The sequence below is a fragment of the Schistocerca serialis genome, chromosome 6, assembly GCF_023864345.2.
Source record: "Schistocerca serialis cubense isolate TAMUIC-IGC-003099 chromosome 6, iqSchSeri2.2, whole genome shotgun sequence".
NCBI lineage: Eukaryota > Metazoa > Arthropoda > Insecta > Orthoptera > Acrididae > Schistocerca > Schistocerca serialis.
In genome coordinates, this window is record NC_064643.1 from 338,071,237 (window position 1) to 338,087,200 (window position 15,964).

Consider the following 15,964-nt stretch of genomic DNA (forward strand, 5'->3'; position numbering starts at 1 on the left):
TCGCCTAACCTTCCGTTTCCCCAACTCACTATAGATTTGTGATGAGTATTGTCAAATAACATCTTTCTTTTTGATGTCATAAACAGTTGCTCGTCCAACGTTGAACTCAGCGGCAACGGCTTTCTGCGAAGAACCTCGATTTAACTTATCTACACTACTGGCCATTAAAATTGCTACACCACGAAGATGACGTGCTACAGACGCGAAATTTAACCGACAAGAAGAAGATGCTGTTATATGCAAATGATTAGCTTTTCAGAGCATTCACACAAGGTTGGCGCCGGTGGCGACCACTACAACGTGCTGACATAGGGAAAGTTTCCAACCGATTTCTCATACACAAACAGCAGTTGACCGGCGTTGCCTGGTGAAACGTTGTTGTGATGCCTCGTGTAAGGAGGAGAAATGCGTACCATCACGTTTCCGACTTTGATAAAGGTCGGATTGTAGCCTATCGTGATTGCGGTTTATCGTATCGCGACATTGCTGCTTGCGTTGGTCGAGATCCAATGACTGTAAGCAGAATATGGAATCGGTGGTTTCAGGAGGGTAATACGGAACGCCGTGCTGTATCTCAACGGCCTCGTATCACTAGCAGTCGAGATGACAGGCATCTTATCCGTATGGCGGTAACGGACCGTGCAGCCACGTCTCGATCCCTGAGTCAACAGATGGGGACGCTTGAAAGACAACAACCATCTGCACGAACAGTTCGACGACGTTTGCAGCAGCATGGACTGTCAGCTCGGAGAAGATGGCTGCGGTTACCCTTGACACTGCATCACAGACAGGAGCGCCTGCGATGGTGTACTCAACGACGAACCTGGGTGCACTAATGGCAAAACGTCATTTTTTCGGATGAATCCAGGTTCTGTTTACAGTATGATGATGGTCGCATCCGTGTTTGCGGTGAACGCACATTGGAAGCGATTCACCCGGCGTGATGGTATAGGGAGTCATTGGTTACACGTCTCGGCCACCTCTTGTTCGCATGGACGGCACTTTGAACAGTGGAAGTTACTTTTCAGATGTGTTATGACCTGTGGCTCTACCCTTCAGTCGATCCCTGCGAAACCCTACATTTCAGCAGGATAATGCACGACCGCATGTTGCAGGTCCTGAACGGGCCTTTCTGGATGCAGAAAATGTTCGACTGCTGCCCTGGCCAGCACATTCTCCAGAACTCTCACCAATTGAAAACGTCTGGTCAATGGTGGCCGAGCAACTGTCTCGTCACAATACGCCAGTCACTACTCTTGATGAATTGTGGTATCGTGTTGAAGCTGCATGGGCAGCTGTACCTGTACACGCCATCCAAGCTCTGTTTGACGCAATGGCCAGGCGTATCAAGGCCGTTATTACGGCCAGAAGTGGTTGTTCTAGGTACCGATTTCTCAGGATATATGCACCCAAATTGCTTGAATATGTAATCGCATGTCAGTTCTAGTGTAATATATTTGTCCAATGAATACCCGTTTATCATCTGCATTTCTACTTGGTGTAGCAATTTTAGTGGCCAGTAGTGTAAAATTTCGAGTTTCTGCTTGAGGTCACACGTCCTTTTAGAAGACATGATTTCGAACTGTAAAGAACGCTATACGATTTAACTTATCTAAAATTTCGAGTTTTTGCTTGAGGTCTTGCGTAACGTGTTTCCTTTTAGAAGACATGATTTCGAACTGTAAAGAACTCTACAGTTTCAAATACAGTATGTAAATCACTGTTTAACGAATAATTGTTGCGCACGATAATTCATAGTGCACGTGTTTTTGGATGTGTGCCTGATTACTGAGAGGCGTGACTACTGAGGGCCGGATTAGCGAGAGTCTAGTGTGCCACACCTCGTGAGTGAAGAGATAGTGGTACTCATCTCGCTACTAACGCGAAGAAGCAATGCGTATAACAGACAGGTGTCCTTAATTCAGCTGAGGTACTTAGCGTAATTAACCTGCAAGGACTGACAGTGACGCGAAGCCGAATGTTGTCCAGGCAAGTGCCGCGGATTACGTAACACAAAGGCGTGACATTGAGCCAAGTAGCGCTTGCGCGTAACCGCTCTGGGCCAATCGTCTATCTCCGCGCATGCGCGACGGCGTCCTGTGGCTCAGTTCGGGGACCGCCAGCCGTGTGGCCGCAGCGAGCAGCCGGCAGGCGTCTGCTCTGCATGACAACGGCGCCTCTGAGGTGGGTGGTGACGTCACACCATTACGCGCGCCGCGTAGTTCGTGCGACTAGGTACGAATGAGTCACAGGAAACACTCTTTTTACCAACACTGTCACTTCTAACCTGTCGATAATTTAAAACGCCTCGGTTCACGTATTTGCGAGAGTGAGAGCTTTTCTGTAAAAATATGTCAGCTTATTAAACTGCAAATTCTTATTTATTTATTTGTTTGCTTTGATCAGATGACGACCTTCAGGCCTTGTCTTACTTCAGGGCACGGTTTTTCACACAAAAATTTTTGGCACTAATATTATTTATTGTTAAATTCATAACGATAATAGTATATCGTGAATGATGATAACGGAACCAAGATATTGCCCAGCGGCGACAGTTTACCGTGATTTATGTACCACACACGTACATACTACGCGCAAAAATACTTACCAGAGATTTGTCTGTTGTGTAATACTTTTCTGACTTTACGTGAAGTTTGTTATTTATAACAAAAAGAACGTTAAATATAGAATTAACGTAGACCTCTGACCACATATCAGTTATCACAACCTTTATTGCGTATTCAAATTCTTTGGCTTCGTCAATTTTCAACTAAATTGTCACCTTCCAACCTACTGTACACCACAATCAAAATATCGGGGCAGGAAGAGAGGGGTTTGAGGCGACGCTATCATAAACCAACCGGCCCAGCTTTAGATACATTTAAGGCAGGAAAGGTTTCAGCAATTACTGTGGCGATGTCGTAGTTAATGGTACTTAGTATTTCAACAGTGACTTAGAAGTTGCAAGGAGTACCGATGGAGATGCAGTAAATGTACAGTAATAGTAACAACTAAACATAATGATAATGTGCGCACGAGAAAGGGTACAAAAGCAAATAGTTAACAACATGTTGATTGCAAGAGAAATGCAGATAATTTCGTCCTATTTCACTGTATTTGGTAAAAATACAAAAAATCCTTTTTTCCGGTTTTTCACTAATTTCTATAGAAATGAAGACTGCTAAAGACTTTGGGATATGGGAGTTCAAATGTGTAAGAGGACTGTCAGATGCATTCGAGTGTACAAAGGTATTCCCATGTGGAAGCAGTATTATCATGTAGTAACTCGTGCAACACAAATTGTTAACGGCGCAGTATTTAGTGCGATGATCGATGCTCACAAACTAATTAGGCTACGAGCAACAGTAAAAAAAATAAATAAATAAAAAAGTCGTGTGACGAGGGCCTCCCGTCGGGTAGACCGTTCGCCTGGTGCAAGTATTTCGATTGGACGCCACTTCGGCGACTTGCGCGTCGACCGAGCAAGTCATCCTCAGAAACAACGTACTACATTAGTATATTGCACTACATCTTAATTTTCGTTGGTTCTCCATTTCTTTTCAGTTTTTTTTAAACAAAATTTTCTCATTCTTGTGCTGTTTTTCCCCCGCGCACCAGTCTCTATTTTCTTTCTTTTCTTCCTTCTTAAGAGAACTGTTGAAACTTTGCGTTTCTGAGTTTAATTTTGATGTGTATCGCGTTTCTTGCTATTCTCATTTGTCTTATCTCTGTACCTCCTCTGTCAGAAGGAGTCTTTTTTGCTATTGTATACACGACTGAAAAAACCGTTTCGTGATTTTGCTGTTGCTACCTCATTATCCTTGAGATTCTCGAATTTCTTTCCCTGTGGTGTATGTGGATCCGGAAATGACATCTGTTCACATATTAGTCACATGGCTACCACACCAGTAGTCTGGGGACGAGGATTATGATAAGTATTACGCCCGTATCTCTCAGATAAGTGTGCTTTGATAACATCCTGATGCAACACTGTTGAGTAGGGCGATTGAGCAAATGCACGGAGATAACTATTGTGTCTGACTCAGCACACAACATGTGAGGAAATTACCATTTTCATACGACCAATGTAAAACCTATTAAGTGTTTTATTCTGCTGCATAGACTCATTCACTAACACACAATTTCTTCCTCACTGTCAGAATCGACTCATTTACTGCCGGAGGCTGTAAATATGTGTTTATAATTCGTCAGATAAGACTGTTTGTCCTTCAGTGATAGCATAAAAGTTGAGCTGTAAATTGGTTTGTTTATTCCAATTGACACGGGAATCGTTGTGGCGGCTTATGAATGCAAGACAGCCTATTAATAACGCATGAAGTAGACTTATAAACAGTCACACTAAAGTGAAAAAAAAAATGTTCAAATGTGTGTGAAATCTTATGGGACTTAACTGCTAAGGTCATCAGTCCCTAAGCTTACACACTACTTAACCTAAATTATCCTAAGGACAAACACACACACACACACACACCCATGCCCGAGGGAGGACTCGAACCTCCGCCGGGACCAGCTGCACAGTCCATGACTGCAGCGCCCTAGACCGCTCGGCTAATCCCGCGCGACTCACTAAAGTGAAGTTTATCGAACAGTTTTTCGTTATCTCCATTATTTTGAAAGTAGAATTTTTTGAGTGGGTTCATAGCTGATATAGTATTTTTTCTGTAACTGACGGTTGTACACCTATGCTCTTAATTTTTCTTGAATTTGTTCGCCACCAGTTTCGGGGTCGCAGCCCCACTGGCATGCGCCCCGTAGTTTGTGGACGACTGTAGCTGCGCAGTACGGCAGCATTCACGGCACACATTCATTTTGCTAATTTGTGATTGTTCTTCGGTGCCACGTTATATTTATGTGAACGTTGTAAGTGCAAATTTCTTCAGTGAACGAGACCACCCATTTTAAATAACAATGCTATGTGATGACGAAACTATTCCAACAGGTGTGCAAAATACGAGGGGCGTTCATTAAATAATAAAACACACTTCTTTTCTCGACCTATTTCAGTTGGAAAAATGCAGAATTTGTTGCGGGACATCATGGAATATTCCTGCTCCAGCCCCTACAGTTAGTTTCATGAAGTTCCGATAGGTGGCAGCGTTATCTTTAGCCTTCAAAATGGCGTCTGTAACGGAAGTGCGTTCCTAGCAAAGAGCTGTCATTGTCTCTCTTTTGATGGGAAAGAAGAGCTCCACAGATATCCATAGCCGCCTGCAGAATGTATAAGGAGACCTACTAGTAAACGAAAGCATGATGAATGTTGGGCGAGGCGTCTGTCGTCAACGCAACAAGTTCGCGCAAACCAGTCCAATCTCCCGCGTGCCAGCCAGCTGCACACAGCTGTGACTGATGCATTGTTGGACACAAAAATGCAGCTAACTTCTCCTAGACAACGCAAGGCCTCTTACAAGTCTGCACACCCGAGAGGAGCTTACGGAACTTCATTGGACTATTCTTCCTCATCACTCCTACAGCCCGGATCTCGCATCTTGCGACTTCCATCTGTTCGGTCCAGTGAAGGATGCACTGCGTGAGATGCAGTGCGTGGATGATGGGGAAGTTACTGATCCTCTCCCTCGACATTAACGTGCCTAAGACCTTGTATGGCATTCTGGTCTCCTCTTCAAGCTCCAAACCTTCGCCCTTCTTGTAAACTACATCCATCTGATCGCCTGATTTCTTTCCCACCGTCCTTCCTATGTCACCATCCATAACACGGATTCCTCCACCTTCTACCCCACCGCCGGTGCGCCCCAAGGTTCTGTCCTCTCCCCCTTCTCTATCTTCATTACATGGTGGACATGCCGCCACCTTCACCTCCCTTACACCTTCTCCAGTATGCCGATGACACCACCTTCCTTGCCCTCACCCCCACGCTCCCAGCACCTTCTCCAATCCCATCTTGACCGGTTCACCACTTGGTGTAACCAGCGGTTGCTGGAGGTCAATCCTTCCAAGACCCAGGCGATCATTGTAGGCAAAACCACCCCTTCCTTCCATCCCCTCGATTTCTATCTCACTATCTACGGCTGCCTTATCAACCTCACTCCCACCCTCAAGTATCCTTGACCATTTCCTCTCCTGGACCCCCCCCCCCCCCCATCTCCGGACGAACCGAGCCAGGCACACTCCCAACTCTGCCTCCTCAAGCTCATTTCTGGCTGCACATGGGGTCCGGACCCCTCCACCATCCTCCACACCTATAAATCCCTCATCTGCCCTATCCTCTGTTATGCCCATCCTGCCTGGATCTCTGCCCCTCCTACCTTCTACAAATCCCTTCAAATCCTGGAACACCATGAGCTCCCCCTCGCCTATCACATCTGCCTCCCCTCCCCTCCCCCACACAGATCCTCTATGACCTAATTCTGTTCCCACACCTCCTCCTTTTCCTAGAACAGATTCGGATCCTTTACACCTCCTGCAAACTTCATACCCCTCACCCACTTGTCCCTCCCATCCTTCCCCCCCCCCCACCCCGTCCATTGCCGCGCCTGTACTCCCACATCCCACCCGTGCTCCATCTCTCCACACTCTACACCCTTGCCCAAGGTGGCTTCTGCCAACTCCCTTCCCTGATGATGCCCACATCCCCTCCATCTACCCCTCCTACCAACTTTGATCCTCCCCTTCCTCCCCCTGGGTTTTTCCTCCAGGGGACCCTCTTTCCCTTCTCTCTTTCCTCTCTTCCTTCCTCCCTTCCCTCCCCCTGAGCTTCCAAACCCCCCTACCCTCTCCCCCTCTCTTCTCCTTTCCCACTGGCATCAACCCTTTCCCACCTACCATCACCTCTTCCCTTTGGCAGGTCCCTGGGTTTTTCATGTGAACAGTGCATCTTCATGCGCCAGAGATCGTCGCCAGTGCTTGTGTGTGTCTTCGCGTCAGTGCTCCAGTCTCTCTCCGTTTGTGCTCCTCCATTCACGTGTGTAAACTCTGTCTTCACCCTTGTGTTTAGTGATGAACGTTTTTATTTAAACAGTGCGCCCATGAACGGCTTCATTTATTTTACTATGTCTGTCTCCTGTTTTTATCGACCATGTTTGTTTGTTTTTCTGTCTTCATGTTCCCTGTCTGTATTCTCTGTGGCCGAAGAGCGGCGTAGATAGGCCGCTGCTGGGCTACTTTTCTTGTAAAGGTTTCAAAATAACAATAAAGAAAAAAAAGAAGTTACTGATGCAGCAAGACGTTGCCTCCGACGCCGACCAGTACGTAAATACTACATTGGCATACATGGCCCTCCCTGTAAGATGGCGTAAGTACATCGCATTGAACTGAGAATACGTTGGAAAATTGGGTTTTGTAGCCCAAAGAGTGGGGAAAAATATAGTTTAATACAATCTTGAATATAATCGACCTGCTATCAGAAACAAAGTGTTGCATTATTTGTTGAACGCTCGTAGCACATGAGACGGGGAAAATGCTCTAAAACTCAAAAAGGTTGATTCTGACTTACTGAGTCATCAGTTTAACAAGTTTTGGTTAGAAAATACTGACACGACTTACTTAGTCTCCACCTAATGGATACTCTGCAAATCTGGCAGAGGATTCATCGAACCACCTTCACAATTCTCTATTATTCCAATCTCGTATAGCGCACAGAAAGAACGAACATCTATATCTTTCCGTATGAGCTCTGATTTCCCTTATTTTATCATGATAATCGTTTCTCCCTATGTAGGTCGGTATCAACAACATATCTTCGCATTCGGAGGAGAAAGTTGGTAATTGAATTTCGTGAGAAGATTCCGTAGGAACGAAAAATGCCTTTCTTTTAATGATGTCCAGCCCAAATCCTGTATCATTTGTGACACTCTCTCCCATATTTCGCGATAATACAAAACGTGCTGCCCTTCTTTGAACTTTCTCGATGTACTCAGTCAGTCCAATCTGGTAAGGATCCCACACTGCGCAGCAGTATTCTAAAAGAGGACGGACAAGCGTAGTGTAGGCAGTCTCCTTAGTAGATCTGTTACATTTTGTAAGTGTCCTGCCAATAAAACGAAGTCTTTAGTTAGCCTTCCCCATATCATTTATGTGTTCCTCCCAATTTAAGTTCTTCGTAATTGTAATTCCTAGCTATCTAGTTGAATTTACGGCCTTTATATTTGACTGATTTATCGTGTAACTAGCCGTAATCTAGATTTGCTTTAATAAATCCTGAAAGGAAAGGACGGCTGATTGCTGTGCACCATCATTTTGAAACCTAAAAACATCTATTACCTTTTTTTCCGAAATCATCCAGCTTTTTTTTAAATCCTTATAGTTTCTTTTGATAACAGTGGTCACACATCATTACCAAGACTTTCTTATATTTACAAAATTTTAAATAGTTACTTCTCGGCTGTGTTCCTAAGGGTTAACCCCCATGGATTTCTTTGCGACTTGACTGTCTGTAGAAAAGATTTCAGCCAGGAAAACGGAGGCGTTCACTGGCGGACCATAGCTGTCGCGAACCACAAATCTGACACTGTTCGTTAGTCCACAGGTAGAACCGCAATGCCTCGAGGCTTTTGCTACAGCTTTGACATTACTACTACTACTACGTGATCAGGCCCAGTGGACCGCACGCATCTACAAATTTCCTCCTCCACTGTATTCTGTCCATTGCTGCTCTCCGCCATCCGTTCACATCTATTGACACTTGGTTTCAATCTTCATGGAGTCCATCCCTCCAACGCTTCTTGGCTGTCCCTGGCGGTCTCTTTCCTGTAGGTGTGAAATCCAGGAGCTTTCAAGGCCATCTGTGATCCTCCATCCGGGCCACATGGCCAGCCCATTGCATTCGTTTGGCTTTGACAGTTCCTGCTATGTTGCGCTGCTGGTAAAGTTCCTCAAGCTCTTGGTTGTATCTGATCCTCCATTCCCCTGTGTCTGCATCCAGAACCGGACCGAAGATCTTCCAAAGCACTTTTCTCTCAAAAACAAGGAGCTGTTGTTGTTGTTGTTGTTTTTTGGGGGAGGAGACCAGACTGCGAGGTCATCGGTCTCATCGGATTAGGGAACGTCGGGGAAGGCAGTCTGCCGTGCACTTTCAAAGGAACCATCCCGGCATTTGCCTGGAGCGATTTAGGGAAATCACGGAAAACCTAGATCAGGATGGCCTGACCCGGGATTGAACTGTAGTCCTCCCGAATGCGAGTCCAGTGTTCTAGCCACAACAAGAAGCTTATGGAAGTCCTGTTTCCGGATACTCCATGTCTCACAGCCATATAGAACAACACAAGCTGGATCAGGGTTTTGTACAGTCGAATCTTGGACTGTCTGGAGAGATATCTGGACCGAAGCAGTTGTTCTAGGCTGTGGTAAGATCGGTTACCTGCCTGTATTCTGGCATTGATCTCTGCTTCACATGACGAGTTCTCAGTGAAAAGTGCCCCTAGGTATTTGAATTCTTGCACTCTCTTGTAGGACTGGTCCCCAGCCTGCTGTGATTGTAGATGATCAGCAGTCTGACAATGACCACGCATCATAACAAGGTACTCTGTCTTGGCTTCATTTATGTTTAGCCCAAATTTGCTGGCAGCCTCCTTTAGTGCTTCGGTCATTTGCTCCAGCTCCTCTTCCGACCTAGAGAGTAAACCGATGTCTGCATAGGCTAAGTATGCCAATCTCTTTACTTCGATTTCAGTCCATCTCCTTGCCTGAGTCCTGTCACAATTTCAAACTCCTCAGTTACGCGATTTCCCATCTTCACCTTTGCACGTGTTTCGTTCAGATAGATCTTTATCAGATGGATAAGTTTCTCTGCTATGCTAAACTCCCTTAAACAGTTGACAGGCTCTTTGACATAAAGGCAAAAAATCGCGACAGGGTCCGGTCAAGCTTCACTGCTCTCTGGAGTTGCGACGCCTGTTCATTTTATTGATGTTCCCGCCAGATACGAACTCATCTGTAGCTGGCCAGCTCATAACTCCCATAATTGCCACAAGATGGCAGTCCAAATGCCAGTTAAATATTGAATGCTTAACAGCACATATATTACACATTCATCACTACTATAATTATAAATTACATTCACAAACATTCCTCAGAAAGCGGTCTCTATATCAGTGACAACCATATCAGAATGCCTACGGTAATTCTTGACATTAGCCTTCACATACAGACAGAAAATATAGAGTCGAGCTTTAGTAGTATGTATAAATGTTTTTTTACAATATCTATTTAGCATAGTCTAGTACAGACATATCAGTGATTACATGTTGTTGTTGTTGTTGTTGTTGTTGTTGTGGTCTTCAGTCCTGAGACTGGTTTGATGCAGCTCTCCATGCTACTCTATCCTGTGCAAGCATCTTCATCTCCCAGTACCTACTGCAACCTACATCCTTCTGAATCTGCTTAGTGTATTCATCTCTTGGTCTCCCTCTACGATTTTTACCCTCCACGCTGCCCTCCAATACTAAATTGGTGATCCCTTGATGCCTCAGAACATGTCCTACCAACCGATCCCTTCTTCTGGTCAAGTTGTGCCACAAACTTCTCTTCTCCCCAATCCTATTCAGTACTTCCACATTAGTTATATGATCTACCCATCTGATCTTCAGCATTCTTCTGTAGCACCACACTTCGAAAGCTTCTATTCTCTTGTTGTCCAAACTATTTATCGTCCATGTTTCACTTCCATACATGGCTACACTCCATACAAATACTTTCAGAAATGACTTCCTGACACTTAAATCTATACTCGATGTTAACAAATTTCTCTTCTTCAGAAACGCTTTCCTTGCCATTGCCAGTTTACATTTTATATCCTCTTTACTTCGACCATCATCGGTTATTTTGCTCCCCAAACAGCAAAACTCCTTTACTACTTTAAGTGTCTCATTTCCTAATCTAATTCCCTCAGCATCACCCGACTTAATTAGACTACATTCCATTATCCTCGTTTTGCTTTTGTTGATGTTCATCTTATATTCTCCTTTCAAGACTCTATCCATTCCATTCAACTGCTCTTCCAAATCCTTTGCTGTCTCTGACAGAATTACAATGTCATCGGCGAACCTCAAAGTTTTTATTTCTTCTCCATGGATTTTAATACCTACTCCGAATTTTTCTTTTCTTCCCTTTACTGCTTGCTCAGTATACAGATTGAATAACATCGGGGAGAGGCTACAACCCTGTCTTACTCCCTTCCCAACAACTGCTTCCCTTTCGTGCCCCTCGACTCTTATAACTGTCATCTGGTTTCTGTACAAATTGTAAATAGCCTTTCGCTCCCTGTATTTTACCCCTGCCACCTTTAGAATTTGAAAGAGAGTATTCCAGTCAACATTGTAAAAAACCTTCTCTAATTCTACAAATGCTAGAAACGTAGGTCTGCCTTTCCTTAATCTTTCTTCTAAGATAAATCGTAAGATCAATATTGCCTCACGTGTTTCAGTATTTCTACGGAATCCAAACTGATTTTCCCCGATGTCGGCTTCTACTAGTTTTTCCATTCGTCTGTAAAGAATTCGTGTTGGTATTTTGCAGCTGTGGCTTATTAAACTGATTGTTCGGTAATTTTCACATCTGTCAACACCTACTTTCTTTGGGATTGGAATTATTATATTCTTCTTGAAGTCTGAGGGTATTTCGCCTGTCTCATACATCTTGCTCACCAGATGGTAGAGTTTTGTCAGGATTGGCTCTCCCAAGGCTGTCAGTATTTCCAATGGAATGTTGTCTACTCCGGGGGCCTTGTTTCGACACAGGTCTTTCAGTGCTCTGTCAAACTCTTCATGCAATATCGTATCTCCCATTTCATCTTCATCTACACCCTCTTCCATTTCCATAATATTGTCCTCAAGTACATCGCCCTTGTGTAGACCCTCTATATACTCCTTCCACCTTTCTGCTTTCCCTTCTTTGCTTAGAACTGGGTTTCCATCTGAGCTCTTGATGTTCATACAAGTGGTTCTCTTATCTCCAAAGGTCTCTTTAATTTTCATGTAGGCTGTATCTATCTTACCCCTAGTGAGATAAGCCTCTACATCCTTACATACGTCCTCTAGCCATCCCTGCTTTGCCATTTTGCTCTTCCTGTCGATCTCATTTTTGAGATGTTTGTATTCCTTTTTGCCTGCTTCATTTACTGAATTTTTATATTTTCTCCTTTCATCAATTAAATTCAATATTTCTTCTGTTACCCAAGGATTTCTACTAGCCCTCGTCTTTTTACCTACTTGATCCTCTGCTGCCTTCACTACTTCATCCCTCAAAGCTACCCATTCTTCTTCTACTGTATTTCTTTCCCCCATTCCTGTCCATTGTTCCCTTATGCTCTACCTGAAACTCTGTACAACCTCTGGTTCTTTCAGTTTATCCAGGTCCCATCTCCTTAAGTTCCCACCTTTTTGCAGTTTCTTCAGTTTTAATCTACAGTCCACATCTGCCCCTGGAAATGTCTTACAATTTAAAACCTGGTTCCTAAATCTCTGTCTTAACATTATATAATCTATCTGATACCTTTAGGTATCTCCAGGGTTCTTCCATGTATACAAGCTTCTTTCATGGTTCTTAAACCAAGTGTTAGCTATGATTAAGTTGTGCTCTGTGCAAAATTCTACCAGGCGGCTTCCTCTTTCATTTCTCAGCCCCTATCCACATTCACCTACTATGTTTCCTTCTCTCCCTTTTCCTACTACCGAATTCCAGTCACCCATGACTATTAAGTTTTCGTCACCCTTCACTATCTGAATAATTTCTTTTATTTCATCATACATTTCTTCAATTTCTTCGTCATCTGCAGAGCTAGTTGGCATATAAACTTGTACTACTGTAGTAGGTGTGGGCTTCGTATCTATCTTGGCCACAATAATGAGTTCACTATGCTATTTGTAGTAGCTTACCCGCATTCCTATTTTCCTATTCATTATTAAACCTGCTCCTGCATTACCCCTATTTGACTTTATATTTATAACCCTGTATTCGCCTGACCTGAAGTCTTGTTCCTCCTGCCACTGAACTTCACTAATTCCCACTATATCTAACTTTAACCTATCCATTTCCCTTTTTAAATTTTCTAACCTACCTGCCCGATTAAGGGATCTGACATTGCACGCTCCGATCCGTAGAACGCCAGTTTTCTTTCTCCTGATAACGACATCCTCTTGAGTAGTCCCCGCCCGGAGATCCGAATGGGAGACTATTTTACCTCCGGAATATTTTACCCAAGAGGACGCCATCATCATTTAATCATACAGTAAAGCTGCATGCCCTCGGGAAAAATTACGGCCGTAGTTTCCCCTTCCTTTCAGCCGTTCGCTGTACCAGCACAGCAAGGCCGTTTTGGTTATTGTTACAAGGCCAGATCAGTCAATCATCCAGACTGTTGCCCCTGCAACTACTGAAAAGGCTGCTGCCCCTCTTCAGGAACCACACGTTTGTCTGGCCTCTCAACAGATACCCCTCCGTTGTAGTTGCACCTACGGTACGGCTATCTGTATCGCTGAGGCACGCAAGCCTCCCCACCAACGGCAAGGTCCATGGTTCATGGGGGAAGAGTGATTACATACATAAACATATTTACAGATAGGAAACTTCGTAATGTTTGTGCTTCAAAAACTGACTATCCAGTCCTTCAATCCAGCGCACAGCATCTGGAGTTCCAGCAGGTAGTCCTCGTCATCACTGTGGCAGGCTCGAATCTAGCAGTCACTGAAAATGTGATGAAAATCTGGCGTGGAGCTTCGCAGTCACAGTCTGGATTAGGCAGCTTTTCCACTTGTGGAGAGCATCTCTACATCCGGCATGGGCCGTTCTGAATCTGTTCAGAGCAGTCCAGGTCTCTCGTGATACGTCGGATCTACTTGGAAGTCTTATCAGCTGTAAAGATGTTATGCGGGCACACATCTGTGACTGCTTCCCATTGACCTTCCCATTCGTCAAGAGGTTTAAAATCCTTCCATGCATGTCAGCAGCATCACACAGGGTTGGTGGTGCAATTTTTGCCTTTTAAGATTCAGAAGTGGCAAGTCACTATGCGCGGGTAGACCAGGATTAGCGAGCGAGGTGGCGCTGTGGTTAAAACACTGAACTCTCATTCGGGGGGATGACACTTCAAACCCGCATCCGGCCGTCCTTATTTAGGTTTCCCGTGATTTCCCTAAATCGCTTCAGGCAAATGCCGAAATACACTACTGGCCATTAAAATTCTTACACCACGAATTTAACCGACAGGAAGAAGATGCTGTGATATGCAAATGATTAGCAGAGCATTCTCACAAGGTTGGCGCCGGTGGCGACACATACAACGTGCTGACATGGGAAAGTTTCCAACCGGTTTCTCATACATAAACAGCAGTTAACCGGCGTTGCCTGGTGAAACGTTGTTGTGATACCTCGTGTAAGGAGGAGAAATGCGTACCATCACGTTTCCGACTTTGATAAAGGTCGGATTGTAGCCCATCGCGATTGCGGTTTATCGTATCGCGACATTGCTGCTCGCGTTGGTCGAGATCCAATGACTGTTAGCAGGATATGGAATCGGTGAGTTCAGGAGGGTAATACGGAACGCCCTGCTGGATCCCAACGGCCTCGTATCACTAGCAGTCGAGATGACAGGCATCTTATCCGCATGGCTGTAACGGATCGTGCAGCCACGTCTCGATCCCTGAGTCAACAGATGGGGACGTTTGCAAGGCAACAACCATCTGCAGGGACAATTCGACGACGTTTGCAGCAGCACGGACTATCAGCTCGGAAACCATGGCTGTGGTTACCCTTGACGCTGCATGACAGACAGGAGCGCCTGCGATGGTGTACTTAACGACGAAGCTGGGTGCACGAATGGCAAAACGTCATTTTTTCGGATGAATCCAGGTTCTGTTTACAGCATCATGATGGTTGCATCCGTGTTTGGTGACATCGCGGTGAACGCCCATTGGAAGGGTGTATTTGTCATCGCCATACTAGCGTATCACTCGGAGTTATGGTATAGGGTGCCATTGGTTACACGTCTCGGTCACCTCTTGTTCGCACTGACGGCACTTTGAACAGTGGACGTTACATTTCAGATGTGTTACGACCCGTGGCTCTACCCTTCATTCGATCCCTGCGAAACCCTACATTTCAGCAGGATAATGCACGACCGCATGTTGCAGGTCCTGTACGGACCTTTCTGGATACAGAATATGTTCGACCGCTGCCCTAGCCAGCACATCCTCCAGATCTCTCACCAATTGAAAACGTCTGGTCAATGGTGACCGAGCAACTGGCTCTTCACAATACGCCAGTCACTACTCTTGATGAACTGTGGTATCGTGTTGAAGCTGCATGGGCAGCTGCACCTGTACACGCCATCCTAGCTTTGTTTGACTCAGTGCCCAGGCGTATCAAGACCGTTATTACGGCCAGAGGTGATAGTTCTGGGTACTGATTTCTTAGAATCTATGCACCGAAATTGCGTGAAAATGTAATCACATGTCAGTTATAGTATAATGTATTTGTCCAATGAATACCCGTTTATCATCCGCATTTCTTCTTGGTATAGCAATTTTAATGGCCAGTAGTGTAGTTTCGTTGAAAAGTCACGGCTGATTTCATTCCCCATTCTTCCCTAATCCAAGCTTGTGCTCCGTCTCTAATGACCTTGTTGTCGACGGGAGATGCTAAACACTAAATTCCTCCTCCTCCTCCCCCCTCCTCCCCCTCCCCCTCCCCCTCCTCCTCCTCCTCCTCCTCCTCCTCCTCCTCCTCCTCCTCCTCCTCCTCCTAGACTAGGATTCTTGGAGATCTTACGGAATTCCCTCATAGGACAATAGATATGCGTAGATCAGGAGGCATTAAACCAGTTAGCATTAGAAGCCAACGAACCGGAGTAGATCTGTCTGCGCCAGATTTTACGCGAGTTGTTGTATTCAGCTTGCTGTCTCCACGTCTTGTATGGTGACTTTTGAATCAAGCGGGTGCACAGTATTCAGCACTTGAACACACCGAACCCAAGGCTGAACACGCAGGGTGGTTG

The 15,964-nt window shown here is 45.0% G+C and overlaps 1 protein-coding gene across 2 annotated transcripts in view; it reads left to right on the top strand.

The window, feature by feature from the left end:
• Nucleotides 1–2,077: 2,077 nt before the first annotated feature.
• LOC126484310 (uncharacterized oxidoreductase YjmC-like) overlaps nt 2,078–15,964 on the top strand; it is a 245,325-nt gene continuing 231,438 nt past the window's right edge. The window contains exon 1 of one of the 2 annotated variants that reach the window (XM_050107744.1): nt 2,078–2,184. The gene's annotated coding sequence lies outside the window, so the exon portion shown is untranslated. Of the gene's footprint in view, nt 2,236–15,964 lie in introns of both variants that reach the window. The other variant, XM_050107745.1, reaches the window with a different exon arrangement.